The sequence below is a fragment of the Anas acuta genome, chromosome 1 (assembly GCF_963932015.1).
Source record: "Anas acuta chromosome 1, bAnaAcu1.1, whole genome shotgun sequence".
Lineage (NCBI taxonomy): Eukaryota > Metazoa > Chordata > Aves > Anseriformes > Anatidae > Anas > Anas acuta.
The window spans coordinates 54,352,166-54,376,701 of record NC_088979.1 but is presented as its reverse complement, the minus strand read 5'-3'; the positions used below and the strand labels follow the sequence as shown (position 1 = coordinate 54,376,701).

General features: G+C 45.1%; 1 protein-coding gene across 2 annotated transcripts in view; it reads right to left on the bottom strand.

Annotated features, from left to right (window-relative positions):
• The window catches only part of FARP1 (FERM, ARH/RhoGEF and pleckstrin domain protein 1), a 193,779-nt gene extending 169,716 nt beyond the window's left edge, over positions 1-24,063 (bottom strand). Inside the window, exon 1 of one of the 2 annotated variants that reach the window (XM_068677410.1) lies at positions 23,725-24,063. The gene's annotated coding sequence lies outside the window, so the exon portion shown is untranslated. Of the gene's footprint in view, positions 1-10,323; positions 10,481-23,724 lie in introns of those variants that run through there. The other variant, XM_068677412.1, reaches the window with a different exon arrangement.
• Between the last annotated feature and the right edge of the window lie 473 nt (positions 24,064-24,536).

Here is a 24,536-nt window from a genome sequence, read left to right as displayed (position 1 = left end):
GCCTTGGCGCGTGATGGCGGCCATAGCGAGTACCACAGCGAGCTCTCCTCGCTCAAACGCGGCGTCAGACACATTTGCTTGACCTGCGAGCCAGTGAATCCGAAACAGAAATACACAAACAAAAAAGGAAATTCCAATTAGTGAGAGAGCTGGGGGAGGGAGAGGAGGGAAGAGAATATTCTTTCCTGTGTCTATTTTTAGGCTATGTGAGGCTGCCTGAAACCATGGCAATGAACCTGCTACAAATCCCCTCAGCAGCTCCATGTTTTGTTCCTTATAGACAAGGATAAATGAGCGCGTACTACAGTTAATAGTCTAAATCAGGAGCAAACAAACTAGGTGAGAACACATCCATCAGCTATGGAAAGTGCCGGTGGAGTGGGGTAGGAGTAGCTGATCAAAGAGACCGCGTGCTCAGTCTAAAATCTAGGAAGAAATCATGTGCTGCCCTAATAAACACCACTGGAGGTGACCAGCATCCAGAGCACAACCTCCTCAACACCACCACCCACTTCTGGGTGTATTTGCGCACCAGTGGTTGTGTCCTCAGCACCCAAATTTGTTCTGAGGAAGCTTTTATACCTGCTGTACAGCTGCAGGCAACAGAATTGCCATCAAAGAAAGCAAAGATGCCAGGATCCACAGCTTCTTCACCGAGGCCAGGGGGACACTCCCTCAGTGCCCCCAAGACTAAGAGTAAAAACTTGGGTTTGTATCCTAATTGGTTTAAAGGGGGAAAATGCCACCTCCACATCAACCCCACCCCACGACTTAAGTAAGGGTTACCCCCTGCTATTCGATGTTGTGTGAAGAACGAGAGCAACCATCTGGTAAAACTGTGGCTCAAAGATGTTTGATCCACCTGTATGTAATTTTTCTAGTGCTCCACATTAAAAAGAAGAGAAAGGAGAGAAAGAAACCAACCTTTGTTTATGTATACTTCCTTGGCTTTGCAAAACACAACACAACAGTGGGAAAAAAAAGTTCTTTTGCCATTTGAAGTGAGACTAAAACCCATCCACTGAAAATGCAGAATTTCAACATTAACAATTTCAGAGAAAATTGTTGATGTTGAGAATTTTAGAGAAACACTTCAAAGCTAATAACCTCCATTCACACCCTTAACCTCAGCTGCTGTAATAACCCATTCCATATTCTGACACGGTTGAAGGTATCACATTCATCCTATTTTTAATCCTTTGCCACATACACCAAATTGGCTGCCAGTCTCTGCTGCTTTGGAGGGCTGAAACATCCTGTAGAGCTCAGCTCTGCTTTCACAACAGCTCTGCTTGGTATGTGGAGGAGGAAGACGGAAAACATACCTATCTCAAGACAGTTAATTAGATACCCACTCTGTAAAGAGTGGCATCCCAAGTGTATTTTGATTCTACATGCTGCGAAGTTTTTTTTACATTTGGAAATATCAGGAAGAAGGGGGAAGGAACATCTGTAAGTTTGTAAAACTGCTACTCAGCAACACTAAAGGCAAAAAAAAACAAACACACTTAATGGCAAGAACACTAAAAACAGTAGAAAACAAGATTTTATTCCCTGCACGGGCCGCAGAGGACTGGTAGCCTCTTTTGCTCAGCCCAGTTGCAGCATGCACATCACCCAAGCAGTATCAGCTTCCCAGCATTGCTAAGCAACACCGCTCCACATTACCTCGATTGATTCAAGGGAGGGAAGTTGATTCAGAAGCCATTGAAAAAGGGAAAAGCTAGATAAAAACGGCTGCACAAATCTCACACACACGAGCCAGGATCCTGCACGGGCAGAGCAAAAAGCAATTAGAGGAAAACAGGGAGAGGAGGAGGCACAAACTGAAACAGAATAAAAAATATCTGCACACAAAGAAAGAAGGGGGAAAAAGAAACAGGTAAGAGAGGGAGAAACAGTGCTGCTGCATCACGTCAGATATCCTTGGACTAGAACAATGAATCACGTCTTCCTTTCCAGGGTGAAAACAAGAAAAGCAACAGAATTCCCTTAGAGACATGAGCATAAGCCTGATTCACATCCAAAATAGGTATGGCACATGATTGAGGATTTTCAGTACAAATACTGAAGTTCAATCGCAAGGATGAGGATGAAACTGAATTTCAAACTGCTTCCAAACCAAAAAGCACATTAACTCTTCTGAACAATAAACAGATCTCTCCCCTCACTCTGATCCTAAATTCTATGGGTCTTACACATTTGAATAGTTGCATTAAAATCTTGTTTGTTATGAACATAATCCGAACAGAAAAGTATTAATATACTAAATAAGTCCATTATCTATATAGAACCGTGGAAAAGCTCATCTATGTAAGTTTATTCTAATTGAAATTGAGATTTGTGATGAGCGATAAGGACTGGAAGCATTTACATTCAACTTCACCTTCCATGAAAATAATTCAAGCAATAAAAGCTGATACTTATCTACCTATAAATATTGCCAAGGCTGCTGGACGCCCTTAAGCCAGCATACATCAGGACTGAGGCAGAAAGGTGCTTCCACATGGTTGCATATTCCTGCAGCTTCTTGTTTCAAGCTCCCGTTTCACATTTAGGAAGCACCTGAGGCAGCGAGAAGGGAGAAGGAAGGTCTGCCCAAGCTGGGCCAAGTGATGATGGAGGCAAATTGACCACCACTGTCATGAAACTGAGGAAAATGCCAGGTACATGCAGGAGCAAGAAAGCTATACAGGAGCAAGACAATGTCTAAAATACAGCATCTTTAGATGAGGCTGTAGAACCAACAGCAGGCTACCAGAATTAGATGCTATTCACCCAGGAATTTGAAAGGAACTTGAACATATAAACGCTGAACTACTGACCATGTTGCCCAGCCTGTCTCTAAGATGCCCTTAATGGGAGACAGCGAAAAAAGTGAGGATGTGCTGCCAAACTCAATAAAAGGACTCCAGGGAATTGCAGGCTAATAGCTACGGATTTACACCAATACTAAGAAAATTGACAGAAACTGTGAGAACAAAACTAGCAGGTATGCAAACACGTATGATATATTGATGAAGTGCCATCATGGCTGCTGTAATAGAAGCCATACCTCACAAACTTCCCATGATGTATATGGGTAAGTGTGGTATGTATGATACAGTGGGCTTGGATCTCTAACAAACATTTGACAATGCCTCTCACCACAGGCTTTCAAAGAAATTGAACTGTCATGGGATAAGATGGAAGGCCCTTCTGCAAATTAGCAACTGGTTAGATGAGAAGAAACAGAGCACAAATAAGTGGCCAGTTTGCACAATGGAGTTGGTTTTGCATTTGTGCTGCTCAATCTATTCATTATTTGCATGGAAAATATAGCAAGCAGCAAGATGATAGTTTGATGGTGATTACAGAATCAGGAGAATTAACTGTGAAGAGCTGCAGATAGATTCATCATGTATTTATACACGTACAACACAAAGTAATAGCCATGCAGTGAGTGGAAACCCTGGAGGCACCACAGATTAATTAAGGTGAGGAACAACTCACTCATAGACCACAAAGCTCAGTGCTGGCTGGGGAGCAAAGAGAGCATCAGGAGCAAGCAGGTTAGGGACACCCAGCACTGCAGGGAACACCACTGAGAGATGGCAGTCATGAAACCATGAATGGTATTACAGAGAAAACAAATAGGAAACCATGTCTCAGGGTACGTGAATTAGGCAGTATGAAATGAAGTTTAGCAGGCAATTTGTTTTTAAACAAGAGGAGAAGGAGGTACTTTCCCCCCACTACAATTATTTGCAGAACTCATTGTCACAGCATGTTGTGAAGGCAGAAATTTAAAACAGATTAGTGCGTGATTGATGAATTTAGAAAGGAAAGTCTGTCAAGAGCTCTTAAACAAAGGTGCAGACATGACTTTCATGCTCTGAGTCCTTGAACTGGAGCCTGCCAAAAGCTGGGAGGGATTGCTGTCTTACTAAGACTTTTCCCCCAAGCATTACTACTGGCTGCTGGTAGAGGTAGGATGCAGGGCTAAACCAGATCTCTGGCTGGAATAATTGGGGCAAAATCTTATGTTCCAGGTCCAGGAATCTTCAGCAGATTGCGCAGCCCTGGGAAACCCATTTTTTTCATGCTCATCTCCCCAGGTTGTGAGGAATCATCTATAAGCAGCACCTGCTGAAGCCACAAAACAAAGGTTTGCTTCCTTTGGATTAGCTGTGGCTAACCCAAAACTTCACCGACATTGAACAAGAAAATTAACTAACTTCTGTTTCATGTCCTGGCACCAAAAGCCTCATTAGAGCCAAGTTACACAAGATCTCCCGTCTCCCACTTCAGTCGGCCCAGTTCAATTACGGTGCTGTGCTGGCAAATCTGAAAGCCATTTGAGAAGCTGCACAGCCTTTGAAAAGCAGTAGCAGGAGGGGATGAGGAAGATGAAGGAGGAAGAAGAAACAGTCCACTCTTCTCCTGCAGGGACTTAGAAGCTGATCAGCAAGGGAAGGCACTACAGACAGCATTAAAGCTTGTTCTGCCTTCATGTCCCCTACCACTCACGCAGCTCTCCTCCCAAGAATCTCCTAAAATGGCTGGCTGGCAAACTATGAACCTGGAAGATGACAACAGAAGGGCCTCTTTATGAGATTTATGAAGCACTAACAGATTTGTGCTGCCACTCATACGGTGAGATATAAGCCCACTTGCACAGCCTTACCACCACATTACAAATACAACTGTATTTTGTGCCTAGCAGCTAACCCGACAGATTTCTCATCTGTTGTTAAAAACACACTTGAAGTGCCCTAAAGAAAGCATGTGAACTTTGGGTCTCATTCAGAAATACTCAGTGTGCTTCCAGGGAGTAATAAATTCCTATTGCTCAGTATCACCCATTTTTGGCTCAAGAACGTAGAAAATACTAGGAGCTGAGGTGTGCTTTTTCTCTGGAGAGAAACTGCAATAGCTGAAACACAGGGAAAATCCTCCCCCTGAAACACGCTGGGGATCAATCACAAAGAAACCTTCAGGAACCTTCGGCTCCTGCTGGTTCCTACCACAGGCTTACATGGGAGCAGTTGCCCACATTTTCCTCTTCCTAAGCTGAAGACAACAGTAGCCCTAACTCTTAACACAATTTGAAGTACATCCAAGCAGCCTGTTAAACACCAAACACTGAGGTGCCTCATGCTGTTGCGTGAAGAGGCCAACCCTCCCTTGTCAGAGGGCAGCTCGGTTGTCTCAGCTCAGAGATTACCCCACAAATATCAATCCAGGCACCCAGACGACTTCTCCAGTGACTCTCCTTGACTTCAAAGCAGCATCTAGTTATAGAGATAACTAGTCAAGTTATATCGCCAAAGGGCAACTCTTCCAGAGCACCAACACATAGCTGCCGCTCTGCCTCTTGTGCTAACACCGAGTTACCACAACGCTCTGCCTCATCGACACATTTCTGCAAAACCGTAGAAGCATCTAGGACTACATCTCTAGTCTAGCTCTCAGTACCTCCTCTCTCTCTCTCTACACGTCCCTGAGTTATCACTAATTCTGAAACTAAGGACATTGAGGCCCTGGAGTGTGTCCAGAGCAGGGCCATGGAGCTGGTGAAGGGCCTGGAGCACAAGGCCTGTGAGGAGCGGCTGAGGGAGCTGGGGGTGTTTGGTCTGGAGAAGAGGAGGCTCAGGGGAGACCTCATTGCTCTCAGTAATTAGTGATAGGACCAGAGGGAATGGCCTCAAGTTGCACCAGGGGAGGCTCAAGTTGGCAATGAGGAGACATTTCTGCTCAGAAAGAGCAGTCAGGCATTGGGACGGGTTGCCCAGGGAGGTGGTGGAGTCACCGTCCCTGAGGGTGTTCAAGGAAAGGTTGGACGTGGTGCTTGGGGACATGGCTTAGTGGGTGACATTGGTGGTAGAGGGACGGTTGAACCAGGTGATCTTGGAGGGCTTTCCCAACCCTAATGATTCTATAATAAAGTAAAAGCACTGCTGCTTTGTTTCTGAACAGGCAAAATGAGGCATGTCCCCACAAACATTTCACTGGTACTATGCTGGAACTTCTCAGTGCTAAAAGAGATCAGAATACGTGACTCCAGATCATTCAACAGCAGGTAATTTATTATTCCAGGGCCACTTTTAGCCAACCAGTCCAACTGGACAGAGACTGGCTATTAAATGTCGTGACCTGAACTTTCCTATCAACACCCATAATCACGCTGTTTCAGCTACGGGATCCCCAGGCACTTCCAATCCTAAACAGATTTAGGAAAAACAGACTTCATTAGTACGGTCATCTGTTTATTCCAACCAGAAGATATTTGAAAGCCCTTACAAAATGAAGAACAGGCCAGTTTTTCCCTCGGGCCACTTAGCAGGTCAGTAGTTACCTTGTTCCATGCTCCTGTGCTTTCAACACTAACTCTTCCCCTTTTCTACTAAACATATATTCAAAATCAGCCTTAACAACTTCCTCTGCATTACAGACCTTTTGAAGTTAATGTCAAGATATATTTGTCTGTCCCGTTTTTTTTTTCAGCCCCTGAAATTCCTCTCATGTTTCCAATTTCAGCAGCTTATGATCCTGGTATTATTCAAACAAACCCTAGGAAGGAATGGAAATAATGCTGCACCAAGCTTCACGGCTCTCTGCAAGACCTCCTCACCAGCAGGAATCTCCACCATGGTCGTTCCCTTTGCCCAGACATATTCCTGACATGTTTGGTGTTACGTACCATTGCCTGGAGAGTTTTTCTGGGGGTACTGACCCTCCTGCCCTGTTTGTTTCTATATACAGCCTCTAGATTTTGCTCCTCTGAACTGCTGGAGGTTCAACACAGAGTATCTACCAGGTGTCTCTGCAATCACCAAGCCTTTTCCCTGTGCAGGTTCAATTAGCAAGTCAAGACACTGTAGCTAAGAATGCTTTTCAGGCAAATTTGCTAAACCATCTTGGTATCAATAACAGACCAGTTACTGTCATAAAGGACAGGATTTTTAAATATTCTTCTATCTGCCTTTCAGGAATTACTCAGTCAGACAATGAAGCCCACCACCAGCAGTGCTGCAACTGCTGAGCACAAGCCTCTGTGTTTGGTCTGACAAGACCTTTGTTAAGGAAAAAAAAAAAAAACTTTCAGAGACTATTGTTTCACCTAAACAAAAGGGTATTTAACTGCACTCCCATTTAACCCAGATGGGAAGCTACTGTCATGCCAGCCTTGTTGGGGAGGGGCTGTGACTAGCTATAAATCAAAGATGAATATTTTGAGAATCACTGCCACCAGAGTAACAATCCCTTCCAGACCCAACTGCACAAAGAGGAAGTGCTGAAATTTTCATACTGGTAACAGAAGTCAAAAGACATGGTTATACTAAGCTGCCCAACTTCATGGATCAAAGAGTACACCAGCAAAATTTTACGAAGTCTCACTATTGTAAAATCAAGGCTTGGATGGAACCACAAAGGCAGAAGTTGGAGGAAGAAGGGAGAAGAAGGGGATGTGAAAAACAATGAAAAAAAATACCAAAAAAAAAAAATCTACTCTTCACATTGTCAAGTGTTCCTTTATCTTCCAGTTTCACTAAGACCTGAAGGAAAAACAGTCTGGGACTACAAAGAAAAATGGAGACTGAAGACTGAACTGAGCTCTTGCCCACTCTGAAAGGGAAAGTTCAGAAAAAGTTCACAGCCCTTTTCAATTTCTTTAAGTGTGTATGAGATTGATTAAGCTTATTTCCAGACTTGCACTGTTGAAGGAGCCTCTCTAAAATCACAGGGTAGAGTAGACCTCGACTCCATGCATCATTTGGTCAGAGTCACAGAAATCTTCCTAGTCTGCACAAAGGAAAATTGAGCTCAGAAGTGTGAATGGATCTGCTGCTGCTTATATAAATGGCATTTTGCTATAACATGTTTTTAAATAAACTGTCTGCTCCCTTCCTCAAAAAGTTGAGGTTATCACAGCAAGGAGACAAGTAAAAAATAAACATGCCCACAACAGCCTACGGCTTCCAGGAATTGTAGCTTACTTTACTTGTAGCTTACTTTACTCTCCCCACAACATGTGAAATGTCAGGAAACTCAAGTTCACATGTGTAGGGGGACAGAAATCTCACCTGAACACACAGTCAGTCTTGCACAAAGTAGTCTGCAGGGGAAAATGAGGTGAAAGTCTCAAAACCACGCAAAAATGAGCACATCTAAGGCACGTCCAAGGTCCATACCTCTGATGAGATACCGATTTTTTTTTCCTAATAGTCTAAGACTATTTTTGAAGAATTTTTAATTATCTTTATGGTTTACGGTCCAAATGCAAGAAGGATAACACAGATGGTTTAAGTCATTACTGAAAAGTAAACGTATTAGTAAGCACAAAAACTTCCACCATGACTGCTTCCTCTAAGCTCCTTTCTAACAACTGATACATCCCACAAAGATTCATCTGCAATTATGGTCTTTACATTTACTTTAGTACCTCTTTTTTTTCCATAACCAACCAGCTACACAGTATTTATACACATTTCCAAGTGTTACATAGTTGTGTTTACATTTATTGCTTTTATACACTCTTTGTGTTATAAATTAGCAGTTGATTCATTTCTTTATACTGAGATGCTAATTTTACTTGGCTTTCAGCACACTGCACTTGGAAGGAACTAAATTTAAAACACTAAGATGCCCTAAAAGTCACCTTAAAAACGCATAGGAAAATGAAAAAATGCAAACGTGGCTGCTATTTAAAACAAAATGATTTATGATACAATGGAAAGATTAGGGTTTGGTGACCAGAATTAATTTTTCAATTCACTAATAGTCAAATTTACAAAAATATTGTGAAATTGTATTAGGTATGTAACAAACAGTAAAGCTGTGAGATACCTAATTTGCACGATGCCTTCAGTCAGATGGCCGGAGTTCTTCATATACTTTAAGCGTTAATGCACATAATCCTAATTTTCTCCCATCTAATTATCTTGTTCAAAGATTAAAAAAGGATAAAGGAAGAAGAAAGCTCTCCTGCTTCCTGAGCTCCCAAATGAATTCTCAATCCTGAGTTTATTCAACATGAGAATATTCCCTCTGTGTCTGGTAGCCAAACTGAAATCAAATGCGCAATGCAAAAGCTTTTCTGCCTCTCATAACATGAAAATACTTGCACTTCCAAAAATGCAAAAACCAGAGCTCTATCCAACATAAAGACACTAAAAATTTAAAGGGCATCTCCCTTTCAGCTGCCTTTCGTATTTTAAATGATTGCATGCACTGAAAAAGGTGCATTTTTGACCTGCTTCATTTGAGTCACTGATACAAAGCATTGTATTTAAAGGAAAATAACAGGTACAGGTAAGGCCTTTGAAGCAGTAATTATTATGGTTCAAATTTAACCTGGCAGTTTCATTTTTAACGTTTAAAAAATATATGTTTACACTGTTTTTTTATCTACCCTATTGTCAACCTGCTTACCATCCACAGCTGTGCCTCCTCCCAAACCCTGTACTAAATGCCGCAGCCATCTCACCTTGCTGATTTTAAATTAAGGTTTCTGAGGTGTTGCCTCCATACCGAAATATTTTGTTCTCTCGAAATCCTGGTGAAATGCTCGAAAAGTGCTGCCAGCATTTGTGATCTGACTTCCCATGACAGTTTCAAGACAACGCGTCCAAGAAGTTGAAAATTTTCTCTTCCCTTTTTCCGGAGCTTTTGACAACTCCTCATTCCAGCTCTCTCCGCAGCTGTGCTGCCGCAGCAGGGATGGCACAGGATGAGACCGCAAATGAACATTGTGCGTTACAAACAGGAGATTCCCAACCCATCTATGCACAAATTGCCCATAAGAAAGCGGGAAAGCTTCAGAAAGAGGGATGCTTCCCTACTGGTTTGGAAAGAAATGGTAATGGCTTCCACATTTCTTCTACATCTGGTTGTTGTTTACGGTTACAGAAGTGAAAATATGCCTCAATTTCTCTTTTTTTTCAGCCTGCAGAGACCAAATTTCAAGTTGCACTATGCAACTGGAACATCAGCTTTTCTGGTTTATGGTACAGACCCTCTTTGAAGAGAGAAGGTTATATAGGAGTAAAACAGAAAGAGTACGTGTTGGAAGACAGCCTGTTTACCTGGAGAGAATAAAAGGCTCACACCGGGAAGTATGTTGTCCTAATCATGCTAAAACAAATTCTAAATACGAACCAGTCTGTTTGTTTTCTAGCTTTGCAGTAGTTTTGATAAGCTCTACTTACTGTTAGAGATTACAGAAGCAGAACTCATTTTGATCAGTGACCGTACCGCAGTACTGAACAGCCACCAACACACATAATCTTTGCAATACAGGAGTACAGGAAATAAAAAGAAGAAGAAAAAAAGACCACATACAACACACATGCTGATGTCCAGCAAGCCCTAATCCTTCCCTTTTCCCAGTGAGATGTCCCCAGATCACCTCCAGCAGCCAGAGAAAACAGCACTATTCTCAGTCCACGCAGCGCAGCGAGGTCAGCGGGAGCATCCTATGGGTACAGGACAAACTCCTCCTACCCTTCAGTTATCCACCACGTCAAAGGCCAAACTCCAACGTTTTCCCATCCACTTTATCTCCTGGGTTTGCTCTGATGCATCCTGTGCTTCATCCCCACTTCCAAGCCTACGCAGTTCTCCCTGTACCATTGCATCAGAAAACTCAGCGCCTAAGCGAATCACCCTTCTCTGTGCACTGAGTCAACTTTAAATAAAGCTGCTAGAAAAACCATCGAGGTTATTACTAAACAAAGCAGACGCAGTCATGACCCTGGCATTTTCACCCTTCTCGCAACAAAGTCTTGCAACTAGTGCTGTGAGTAGTTAGTCAGAGGTGGAGAATACGAACTATGCGCACAGTTTGGGAGACTAGTGGCTTGCTTCCCATCTGTCTGAAGTGCTTACGATGGGGAAACAGATAAACAACACGATCTATTTATGAAGTTGTTGGATCTTTTAGGTTAAGGAAAAGAACTGGGACTTCTTTTCTTTCTTTTTAATAGAAGAAAATGTAATTAAAAAAAAAAAAAAGGAAAGAAAAGAAAAAAAAAAGTAGAGCCATGAATATTCATTCCATTTAAAGTCTTTTCCCCAAAGTTAGTAAATTCTGAGCAAGAAAGACCAGCAGAACAGCCAGATTCAATACCGCTTTAAGGAAATAGTGTGTTATCACCAGCTCTACAAAGTGACTCCAACTTCCAGCACGTTCTGCAAAAACGAGATATCTTTCAGGCAGCTTTCTTAATGGATTCATTCAGCGAGGAGCCTTCAAAGTTGCATTCATCTAATCAAAAAAACATATAAAATTCAGTGGCTGTCTCTGTCAACAAGGAATACAGACATCCTGCCAGGCAGTGGAGAACCTGATAATGGATGCAAGGGATAGTGACACCTTCCGAAACTCCTGCAGCAAAATCAAGCTTGCTTGAAGGCTCTCAGAGGTATCCAAATGAACTCCTTATTAAAGGCAGTTCTTTAAAAATAAGTTTGATGTTTCAAAGCTTTCATAGTCTTAACACGTTTCCAGCAATATCTGTGCTCCACTAACATTTTTGGTATTTTATTCCCCTTTTTGTCTCCAGCATACCCAAGAAATTACAAGATATGCTTCTGCTATCAACCTTCAGCTCTGAAAACAGAGAGAACTAACCAAAACAGGCCATCACGGATCTATGCCTTACTGAGGCAGATAAAATGACTAAGTACATGGCGACAAAAGGGAACCTCGAGGTTATTCATCACAAACTGCTTCAGCTCGGCGTAAAGATAAGTAACTACATTTCAAGGTAAAATAATTAAAAATAATAAAAAAAAAAAGTATAGAGTATTTTGTAGAGCAAGGAAAGTAGTAGTTCAAACTGAAATATTAACATTCAGAAGAAAAGAGACTGACAGACCTGATGATTCAGGGCCCAGGTTACCCATGATCTGTCCCAAAACCCAGCTAACAGAAAGCCAAACCACCGAAGAGCTCCCTCCCGCAGGTAACGCCGTGCCAGAGCAGCAAGGAAGGAGCCGTTTGCAGGATAATGAAGCACACGGGCATATAAAGGATGTGGTCTGCAAGTTGAGTAGGAAGTTTAGAGATTTTAGGAAGAATTAGAGCGCTTTTACATAGGCCAATTTACCAGCAGGAAAAATCCCCAGCAGTAAGATCATAAACTACCCAGTACTTTCTTTTTTTTTCTCCTCTTAATGGAAGCGGTGGTATTTATGACATCTGAAAGAAGCCTGAACAAAAACATCAGCCCTTATAGGGAGTACCCTTGAATCAGATTATGGATACACAAAAGACAATTTAGGACAACTGCCAAAATTCCTACAAACACTGGCTCTAGCCTGCAGTTACCTAAAACTGAAAATACAGCTAGGCAGGCAATGGAAATGAGAAACAGGAATCTCACTTTACAAATCACTGAACAAAAATTTAAGCAGATAACATCAGTGGTAATTATCAGTCAGAATATAACGTCCTGTCCACCACAAAGTAAATGATCCATGGCTACTCCTCAAGGTTAAGTGATAGGAAAAAATATTGACTTGTAAATCTGTGATTAAAAAAAATAAATAAATAAAACAAGGATGGATTTCTCTTTGTGGAAGAATGATTGATTAAGAAATAACCATAATCTGAGACAGTGACTTTCAAAAGAATCAGGATATTGATAATTATTTCACAATCAGTGCATGCGTTCTTCCTTCTTAATCGCAGTACAGAATAAGGTATATATAGAACTTACACGGCAATACAAAGCTTTTAAAGGCCATTTAAACTTTTCATCTTGTGATGATCACAAAGAAAATCTTCAGTTGACTTTATGCTGCCACAGGGAGGAAGGGAAAAAGCTTCCAACACATCCATCAAGACAACTATCCAATCCCAAGCTTGCCATTGCCAGTTTACCCAAGTCATACCAATCATATACAGGATCTATTGCAACATTTAAAGGCATCTTGCTAAAGAAATATATAAAAATAGTCTTATGTATAAAAAAAACACAGAACAGGTAAGTGTCCAACGATTTACATGCCTTACTTACTGTTCAGAAAGCTGGAAGAATAGCAGAAAAATAGTATTATTCAAAACCTGCATGCTTATACTTTTGTTGAGGATGTAAATCCTCAGCAGCTAGCAAGTTCCAGGTCTCTGTATCAGCAACTGTTTTGGCTATAGGCTCATCAAAACTTTACAAAACGTAACCAGTGTGTCCTTCCATCACATCGTTTCATCAGCAAAAAAGATTAATACAGACATTATGGATAAATACTGCAGAATGCGGTCACAGACAGTAAGTGAATTAAAAAAGGGGGGTTGGAAGCAAAAATGTGCATAGAATTCAAGGGGAAAAGCCAAGTAAATATTGTACGAATCATCAGTATCACCAGGTTAGGGGAATACCAAATGATTCTTACTAATTGAACGCATAATAAAATTAGAAATTGGAATGCACCTTTGTTAAAAGACTGATTTAGACTGCAAAGTGTTAGATTTATTTGCCCTTTATTTCACGAAGAAAAGAAGAAAGAAAACTAATTATCTTCTACACCAAGAGTACAGACATTAGCGAATTTTGAGTGGGGTAGAGATGGGGAAAATAAAGGGTAAATGGAAGTAATGAGCAGGAGAAACGGGCTTCTGTTCTTCCCTCAAACATGAACTGATGGCATATTGGGTAAGAATAATCACCCCTCCACAGTTTCATGCATTTAAAAGCCAAGACTTTTGCTTGTGAACTGTCCCCATCGATTCTAATTCCCCAAAGGCAATGTTAGGAAGCGAGCTGCCCTCATGCTCCCAAACTTTAGCAAGAGCTGCAGGCACACAGCAAGCCACGGGCTGCTTCCAGAGGCCGTCCAGTCTCTTCCAGGAGACCACGGATGTTTTATCAGGATATCTGCTTCCCGTACTAACAACGGGCCTGTTCCACGCTTGCTGCCCTGCGACTTGAATATAAAAGCGGATCTCCCTTCTCTGATGCTTCAGGACACCGAGGAGGGACAGGTCCGGCCGCACAGAGAGCAGCAGCCAGCCCTGGCCCCACGCCCGGCCAAGGAGCTGCTCCATCCAGCCCACGCAGCGAGCATTAAAATTTCTTTTCCATTGAAACTTCTTTCCTATGAAGACTTCTTTCCCAGCCGAGGCACACGAGGCAGAGCCCTCCAAGCAAGCACCCTGCTCGCTGCCGTTCCTTGCAGCACAAGGAATTTGATTAAGCTTCCTCGACGGGAGAGAGCTAAATAAACACTGTAAATTAAACAAAACTATGCTGATGATCTCGGCGCAATTACTTCCAATTGATTTGAGTCTTTATTGTCCCCTCAAGCTTTTCGCTTCGCAGATGAAACAGGATCAGGCCGTACTGGAGGAATACCAAAGAAGGAGTTATGAAACTTTCCTTGAACACTTTGAAAAGCGACCAAACTAGCTTTTCTTCCTGATGAGATTCCAATTAAACTGAGCCTGGAAGTCTAATGAAAGACCAGGCTTTTCCAAGACTTGTCGCAGGCAAGCGCGCTAATGCTTAGAATAAACTCAGTCATCGGTTAGCGCACGCACACTCACACACACACACACAAATTATAAATTGCTGCAGAGTATTTTATTTCACAAGAGTCGGGCCGTGCCAAAAGACTTCAGGAAACTTTTAGCCGGCTGATATCATATAATCCAACTCTCAGGCATTTCAGCCTCCTCCAAGCCGAGCCAAGCTGCCGCTGGATTGCAAAAGGCAGCACATGCACAACACGTGCAGTCGGGCTGCTGACTGCAGCTCGGTTAGTCCATGGGAAGAGAAAAGCGCTCCTGGGAACGCCTCCGCAGAAAAATCCTGGAGGTACCTGCAGCTTTTCAAATATCCTCTTAGGTCCTGTTATAAGTTACCAGGTCGGTTTTATAACTAATGTTCAGATATTAATTTCATTAGGCTCAACCTACTTGCGAGGGCCAGACCTATTATTCTGATTAATCTTCTCTTCCAGGTCTCCAAATCGCATTTTCCTTGCCAAGCTGGAACCCTTCTCAGAACTGCAATCCCTAAAAGGCACTTTGCTCCGAGGAGAGCCCAGACCAGTTGATGAAGCAAGGCTTTACAATTTCTAGAAGCGTTTTACGTTTTCCTGTAGATATTGCGTAGATGTGTAGCTACCCTTTTCCCTTCATGGCACACACCCAAACTTCAGTTCCAATTCTTTTAAGTGGAAGGAACTTTGCTTGGGTTGAGGGGACTTTTTATTTTGACAGAAACAGTCAGGGAAGTAGAACAGACACTCTTCCTCGGGATTTTTTCTACTGAGTCACGTTTACGCTAAAAACTCTATGAGATTTCTCGAAGGACATACATCGTCTTATCCTGCAGCTAGAAATATCCTCAGTAACACAGATTTTTACAGAGATTTCATGCCCTGAGAAGAAAGGGTATACTCAGCTCTTGCTCTTATTTCTTTACACTACGCTAGAAGGGAAAACGCAGTTGTGCTATTTACATCCACCCATCCCCACTCCAACAACTCACCATTTACAGTTAACTGCTTCAGCTTTCATCGGGTTATTCTTTGCCCATAGAGTAGCTGTTCTGTTCTCATCACATGGCCTAGCTGCTGTTTTACGTAAAGAACAACATAAAATGCGATTTTCAAACATTACCCTGGCTTTAATAAAAAGAAATCTGAAGGAAATTTCTCAAGTTTTATCTAATGTCCCATGAAATTTCACCAATGGATGTAAGAGTCAATGCAACCCCAACAAATACACGATTATGGACAACACTGCATTCAGTTTTAATCCTTTCAAATACATGTCTGAATTTCTTCAATATATAAACAGGATGGGGGTTTGTTCTTGTTGTTGCCGTGTTTTTTTTCTTCTTGTTTTTAAAAATCAGAGAAAAAACAAGAAGTCTATGGCTTGGTTCCAGAAAAGAAAATGCTTCTGACCTGCACGTTCTCAGTGTTTGTACAAACAGATACACACACACATCACTCCGTCACAGCAATGATCTAATTTTTCGGTCATACGCTTGTCATGTGCCGCTATTAGTCCCTGGCTCTCCCCCATCATGTACTTTCTCTTCATTCGCGAAGACAGGAATGGCTTCCCTGGGCTTGGTTCTCTCAAGCAGAGAGCTACCATCAAGTGTCATTTGCTCGTCCATTGCTTTCAATGATCCTTGAAGCGTTATTACAGCTAGAAACCGCTCCAGTGATTCCTCTGGTGCCTTAGCGTGAGCTCAGTGCACACAGCATCGAGGGAGAAATGCTCGTGTACAAGGTATTGCCCGATCGACATTTTCTGAGTTCAGGCTCAGGACCTGCCCTTGGGGTGCTCTTCAGCAGCTGGACAACCAGGGATGAACCTCAAATGGACACCCAGCTCCGACTTTGGGGCTTTATGGGATAACAGCGCCCTGCTCGTGGTTAGGGGAGGCACTCCCTGGTGGCCACGGGATCTTGTGCCTGATGTCAGTGCGGCCAAGGCTTTTGACACAAATTTCACTTTCTGAAGAGCCTGTTCAGCCTGGAGAAGAGAAGACTGAGAGGGGATCTCCTCAATGTGTATAAATACCCAAGGTGTGGGAGACAGAGGGATTTGGCCAACCTCTTTTCAGTGGTTTGTGGGGACAAGACAAGGAGTAATGGTCACAAGATGGAGCCCAGGAAGTTCCGCACCAACATGCGAAAGAACTTCTTCACAGTGAGGGTGACGGAGCACTGGGACAGGCTGCCCAGGGAGGTTGGGGGGTCTCCTCTGGAGATATTCAAGGCCCATCTGGACGCCTACCTGGGCAGCCTGCTCTGAGGAACTTGCTTTGGCAGGGGGGTCGGACCCGATGATCTCTGGAGGTCCCTTCCAGCCCCTACAATTCTGTGATTCCCTTCCTCAGGCCTCTGCCCTACAAAAAGCCGCTGTCCTGAGCACATCCCTCCTGCCTCCTCCCGACACCATCCCACCGCTCACCACACAGCCGGCGGCATGAGGCATCGACACCGACATGACGCCTCAGCCGAGGCACGGGCTGGCCTCAGCCACAGCCACTGGCATCTCCCCTCATCCAGCGCTAATTAAGCTTCAGCTTAATTAAGCCTGGAGTCACCCAACAATCTGCAGATAGAGATTAGTCAGAAACAAAGAGCCGGCATGGCCATCCAAGCCTCGATCGTAAATACCACGACGAAAACTGAGGGAGAAAAACCCGCGCCATCAAGTCGCCACCAGCAACTTCTCTTCTGCTTCACGTCCTCTCTTCCCAGTTCACTTCTGACTCGCTCGTTTTAGGCAAACCAGCCCCATGTCCCTGGGACCACTCCATTTGGGACTCATTTCAAAACTCAAATATAATTAATAAACGCCGAGCTGTGTGCAGCATTTCATTACAATGCCTTTTAAAACCTTTTTTACATTCAAATGGCGGAGCCGCTCGTCCTTCTCTCCACTGGAACACCGTCACACCATCTGCTTTCTCTTTGTTTTATGTATTTATTCGCTACCGAGGCACTTTTAGGATATTTTCAGCTAGCTTCAGGTTCAATATTTATTGACTGTGTATTTTAGGAATCCTCTCCTTTCTGCTCCCTTTGTATTTCTCTTCATGGTTTCTAGTTCATTTTTCACAGCACCGACAATCGTGCTCAACATTTCAAAGGACGCAGGGAAAAAAATGGTTCTGCGACTGCACATTACACAATTTTACTTTACACATTACACCAGTTAATTCAGCTAAGCTGTAAAAAATGGCTAATGAACACTGGTTACGACAGCACAATCATATAGTTAGTCTTTCGAGATGCACATGCCAATGCCTCTGTTTAAAAAAGAGAAAAAAAAGCAAGAAAAATATTGGATATTTAATATATTAGAGGCAAACATTAATGTCTTACAACACTAAATGGAGATTTTCAGGAGGAATTTCTGTGAAGACAAGGCAGGAGCACAGGTCTTCAGATAAAGAGGCTGAAAATTACCTCCAAGGAGGCTATTCCTACATGTTGGCATGAAAAGTGCAGCTTCTATAATGCACTTGGGCTGCTTGGTACATAAAGTTTTACACACTTTTAAATCTCTAGAAGGTCCAGGAACCGAAACCTCCCTCCCTGTTTTCTCTTTAATATCTGTTCTGTTGTTAAGGGCCTGAATACTAACTGCTTGCTAGAAAGTAGGAAACTCTCCTGAGGAAAAAATAAAAGAAAAAGAAAAACCCAAGCCAGTAACTTCTGCAGACTTTTCCTATTACAAGATCTTTACCTTCCCTTTTAGCCTTGATGTTTGAGAAAATAACCTCAGGCAGGACAAACTAAACAAATCATACTTTTCCTTAATCTGAAAAAGACACCGCTATTATACACCACAGCAAGAGCTGGCCGGAGCCTTCCCAGTTGTAATCACTGTTGCTGCAATCATAAGGCTGCAGAGAATTAGCAAAATAAAAACAAGGCGGACTCATTTCACTTTGATGGTACGCCACGAGCAGCAAACTCCGGGATAATTCAAAGCAGGCTGGAAGGGAAACGAGGGAGAGAAATGGAAGAGCAGAAGAGAAGCCAGCCTCTCCTCCACCCCCAAAGACGCCCCGTCCTCCCTCCCCACCAGCATCCAAGAGCAGGGTGGCCAGGGAAATGCTCCAAGCGTGCCAGATACCCGCTGTGTTCCCAGAGCCGCCGAGCAATGGGAAGCCCTGTTCCAAAGGAGAACAGACTGATATCCCCCCCCAGCCTCTCTTTCCCCTTAATTGAGGTTTATTTTTATTAACATCGGGGAAAACGTGTACCTAGCGTGAAAGTCAGCTCAGAATTCCTGCCCCAATGTGTGCAGGACAGCCCCAAACCCACCTCAGAAGGGAAAAAGGCCTCTACCAGAAACACACTTGCCGTTTCAAATAATTTCACAGCAACCTTCCGCTCCCCTGAACTTCCAGGCCAGGCCAGACCTGCCGAACAGGAAGCCTCATTATTGCAGCATGTGCAACCCAGGCGATAGGGAGTTTCGCAGTAAAACTGATAAGGAGAGACATGAAGGACTAACGAGCAGCCTGCCCGCGCTCCTTCGCGGGGCGAGCTGAGGTTCCCGCAGAACACCTTGGGTATTGTTCAGCGGGGAGCCGGGGGCTGGGACACGTCCAAAAATAACAGGCAGGGACGCATGGAAGAAATGAACACTATGTCTGAGGCTCGAGCGCTTAATCCAGGCATGGAAAAAAAATAAAATATATATATTTGAGGGAGAGTAACCGACAGAAAAAAATGTGTGATGCTGAGCAGAAAGAGCCAATTAAATGTACACAGGTTACTGAGCAGCAGGACCCTCTTCGTGCTGTTGGATCGCCAGCCCCAGCGCCACATCTGCTGCTGGAATAAATTGACAAATCTCTTCGTGACCTGCGCCTGGGGTGCAGGTGACTGAAAATGAGGGTCCTTGATTGAGGAGACGCAGTCGGCAGCGTTACCAGCGATCAACCAAGCGGTCCTGCAGTGATCAGGAGCCGAGGAGGCAGAAAGCCCAGCAGCGGCCAGCAGAAGCAGCAGCCCCTGGGAGGGAGAAGGAAGCACATGGGACTTGGTATTGTTTGCTATTCCTGATAGGTTTTCCAGCTTACCAGTAAGTCATCTTTTGACCTAGAAAAAAAAATGAAAACCACAAACCACGTGCTCTTCCCTGGCTGTATTTGGCACCAGACGACCCTGGTACCCTAGCAGCCCGTCCTAGGAGCAGCGATCGCATTTCCTCCACGGCCTAAACTCAGAGTTATTGCTTCAGGTATTGATGTCTTGCTAGAATATCCCTGTTCAGAAAGTCACAGCTTCTCCTCAGACACAGTGAGGAGACATATCTCCATCTCCAGCTGCAGAATTTCCGTAATACCTTGGGTGGGATCCACAGAGACGTGCTGGGGTGTCCTGCAGGAGGAGGGAGAGGCCCCACAACATCTTTTCTCTTCTGTGCTGATGTACCCAACGAGGGAGAGAGCTTGGAAGTTAACTTTAAAGCAACTTAAAGAGTCTCCCAAGACGGCAGAATCACGTGCCAAATGGAGTGGAACAACCTCTTAACGCGCTTTCATCGTGGCAAATTCAGTCACCCTGCAAGCTCCAAAACGTCGCTTTGGCCCTGATGCAAAGCCAACGGAAGGAAACTGGGATTGAAATCATCAGGAACAGTACTACTCGTTTTAGAAATCTTGCACCAAGGGATAGCAGACTCTGGCTTCGGTGTTAGGGTGGGGAAGAAAGAAAAAATCCATATATATTTTTCAAGGCAAGCAGCAAAGCAAGGCAAGGCACTAGCAGCGAGGGAAGCAGCAGCACTGCCTCCTTCCTTTCAACAGGCTTCAGTATGAGCTCCACTTAATAACCTGGGGTACAAAACACAGTCTGCAAACACCATTAAGATACCATCCACCCCTTGCAATAATTCCTTGCGACCAGTACCAAACGTGCATTGTACAGCACTCTTCTCCTGCGAAGCTCAGTATCCAAACACCATGACTTCAATTTATGCTCTTTGCTCCACTTCTAAAGCAACACCGAAGCAGATTTTACTGTACAGAATTCACCACCTCCCATCCAAGGGCATGTTACAAAAAAATCACAATCCCCCCCCAGGATCAAGAGAAAGCAGTACTCCAGCACCTTCATGAATATCACCAACAGGTTTTATTTTATTTGAACAACAGCTAACAGAGCCATCATTCTTTCTCATTAAGCCCCTTTTTCAAACATGCAAACCCTCAAAATTATTCCCCCACAATGTCCAGATTAAAAGAAAAAAAGGAATTTCAAACCCTGCATATCAAGTCCCCCCAAAAGGCGGATCACATTTTCCCTTCTCACAACATTTAATCAACTCCGTCTCGCCACAGACAAGGCTAAAGAGCTCATAATGCTGCAATTGATTACAAACAAGATAGTGCCCGCATCTGAGGGAGCCTGACCTAATTGTCTGACTCATCTACATTTCTGCAGGCCAAATTTACTGACATTTTGCGCAAACCCAAAGCTGACTGAGCCCGGTGACCTTTTATACCTCTGTCATTAGTCTTCCATGCCTCCCCAGCCAGAAAAGCGAGTCGCCCCTTTACTCTGCCTAAGTCAGCAGCCTCACTGTAAACTGTAAACTAAACTTCACAGCCCGCTTGGCACCTACCCGTCAGCGAAGTACAAAAAGCACCAACCAAAAAAGCCCCACCATGTGAAATACCCAAGCTGTAACCTTTCAAGGTCATGAAATTAAGCCTGGAAAGGCCCCTGTAAGATAAACATGCCAGTTTCTAAAAGCAGCAGCAAAACAAGCAAGGCGACTTGGTGGGCAAACTCTAAAAACAGGATTTTTATCATGCTTTCCTAAAAAAAGGACAATATAAAATAAGGACGCTGGCATAGACATGAACCATGAAAAAACAATGGGAGCATGGGGGGAGGAACAGAACCCCAAAGCAGTAAGTTTAATCTCTTCCACTAACTTCACAGCACAGCATGAAAAAGACAAAGCCCATACTCTGATCGTGCACTAGAATGTAACCAGATTCATAACACAGAGATTTAACTACCGAAAATATTCCCTAGAACTTCATTTAGGTGCATTATGAAGTTCTGCGCTCCAATCCTACAGCTGCAATAAAAACTTCCTAATTTTTTAATAGATAATGACGATGAGTGGATTGCATTGAAGTCCTGCATCCAGACCTCCACCATGGCCAGCGAGACACAGACCTGTGCTTCCCCAAGAGAAGCAGCAGGGAGGACAGGGTGAGAGCACTGAGACATGCTTCAAATGAGAGGAAATTTAGGAAAGGGGGATGGACACAGAACACGCAGGCGCAGCTGGCAACCTGCAGGTGATTCTCCACCCCCTGGGCTGCCAGCCCTGAAGTTTCTCTGCCTATCCACTGGATTTCCACTTTAAGCACTGAAAATATGGACCACCCATCCCCAGTTTTCTTCTCTAGCAGAGTCCAGGCTGGGGGGTCACCGCATTCCTCAACCTCTTTCAGAAATCCTAGCCCAAGAGCACGCCAGTGATTTAATGCACAGATACTTCAAGGCAAAAAAAAAAAAAGCAAGTTTTGTGCAACTCCATCACCAAAGATACAGAACACAAAAAACTGCCAGCACTGGCAGCCTCATCTTCATTAGCACCAAGGATTTTATGTTTTTTTAAAATGAAATGCCAGCTTTCATCGTAGATGGATTTCTTAAGTGGAAGCTTGGATTTTTTCCTAAGTCAAATTAATCTAAAATCAGCGGGGAAAAATTTCTGAATAGTTCTATAACTTTAGAATTCTCCATCTGAATTTTAATGCAGAAATAAATCTCCTAGAGCGAGTCTTTTCCTTTTCTTTTTTTAAAACTGTCACATTTAAGCAGCATTTCCCCTTTGGTCATTCATCACCCACAATCTTCTTTCAAAAAGAAAAAAAAAAAAAACGGGTCGTAAGTACCAAGTTTTAAGACACTGATTGCACAATGACTAATGAACTGTGTCAACTTGAGGAAGAAAAAAAAAAGAGGGAAAAAAAAGATTTCTGATTTGAAAGCCAGCCATTAAGTAAAAGTCAGGCTTTGCTGTCCCACATTTGGTCTCTTACCAACTTTTGACGTTTTGAAGCCGCGTGTCACGGCGTGTGGAGCCTGCTGCCCGCTCTCCTCGTGTACTTGCCTCAGCCAAGACAACAGAGCGCAGGAGAAAAAAAACGATTTAATTGCCCATCCTGAAGACTTTGCAAAAGGCAAGCAGAGCAGTCCAGCTTTCTAACCCCTTCCCACGAGGCCGACAGCTGGCCCTGCTGCCAACAACCCCTTCCACGGCTAGATTTGAGCTTCGGTCTGCGGGGAAAAAAACGAACCAGGCGTCTGGGCAGACTTACCAGCATCGAAACTTGCAAGAATAGCAGTGGTGCGTTAGGTACAAGCCCTCATCCTCGCTGTTTAGGGGAAAAGGAGGCTCTGGAGCTGAAGCACGGCCACCAGAGCGATGGATTAGCGAGGCAGGAGGCCACGGGGGATCCCGGCCCATGGACTACCCGTCCCGGCGTGCACCCGCTGGCGGCCCTCGGAGCACACGTGTGGCGGGATAAGAGGATTCCCCGCTCTCGGAGAGCTCCAGCCCGAGCCAGACACCGCGAATCTCCAGCGGAGGGGACGGAAAATAAAGAAATGGGAATAAAAAATGGGGTCTTGATTCAGCAGCAGGTTTGGGGCTCTGCTCAGGCGGACCGAGCAAAGAGTTGTATTGCTGCTGGCTCGACGCCAGTGTCAACCGCCCCGCTGTAAATACGGGCTGCGAGCGACACAAGGAGCAAGAGTCAAAGTGGTGGGAGAGCGCCGGGAGCAGGCACAGCACCCAGCGGGGACATCGTCCTGCCACCGCCACCGAGGGGACCCCGCGCAGAGCCCCGCGCCGCCCGCTTCATTTATGTCACGCCAGCAACTTCAATAAAATAAAAATAACCACAAAACCACCTCGGCAGAGTTTGTGTGCTTTAAAATAAAACAGAGAAGCAGCGAAGACAAGGCCCACACCCCACCAGCTCCCACTCCGGACACGAACTCGCGACCCCCCCCCCCCCGGGGGGATCCCCCCTGGGGCGGGCGCGGCACCCACGGGTGCCCCCCTGGGCAGCCCGGGGGGGCGAACAAAAGCCCCCTCTGCCGCTCTAATGGGATTTAATGGGATTAAGCCGGGCTGAGCAGAGCCCTCGGGGCGCTGTCAGCGGCCGGGGAAGGGGCGGCGGGGCCGGGGGCGCCGCTCCCGGTGCCATTGTTCGCCCTTACCGTGTGCGGGGCGGGGGCTGCCGGGGCTCCTCGCTGAGGCTGCTGCGGGGGCAGTGGCGCTCGGCTCGCCGGAGGTCCGAGCCATTAAAAGCTCCGCGGGGAGGAGAAGGAGGAGAAGGCGGCGGGAGGAGGAGGAGGAGGAGGAGAAGGAGGAGAAGGAGGGCAGCGGGGGGCTCGCAGGAGCAGGGGCGCCATGTCCGGCTGTGCAGGGGGAGCCCGGCTCTGCCGCCCGCCGGGGAGCGGAGCTGAAAGGGGGCGAGGCGGCGGGGGGCAGCCCCTGCTGCCGCCTGCAGCCCGGGGGGAGAGGGAAGGGGAAGGGAAGGGAAGGGCGGCCGCGCCTCCCCTAAGCCTGCCTCCGCCCGGAGGGGGAGCCGGCGGCGGCAGGAGGCGGCCGAGAGCCCCCTCCAGCGACCGCGGGAGGCGGCGGCGCCTCGCCATGGCCGCCCGCCCGGCCCGCCGCCGGCATGAGGGGAGCCGGGCACGGCGTGAGGGGAGCCCGGCTGGGACCCCTGGGTTCTCCCCGGCCCTGAAAATCAGGAGAAATAAAGGCTGGGTGTGCCAAGGGGAACTCCGGGCGAGGGCTGGGGATGGGGACTACGCCTCTTGCAGAGCCGCTGCGCATCCATTCCCTCAGAGAAGAAATAAAGCTGTGGCAAAGGAGCTCCCAAATACACCCAGGACCAACACAACCGGCTGCAGACAGCGGCTCTTAAAACACCACTGTCTGTTTCTTAAAGCATTAGGATGTGTTTCCCTTTTTGGCCTTTTCCTGCCTTTTACCCAGTATTTTTTTCCTGAAGATGACTGGGGGG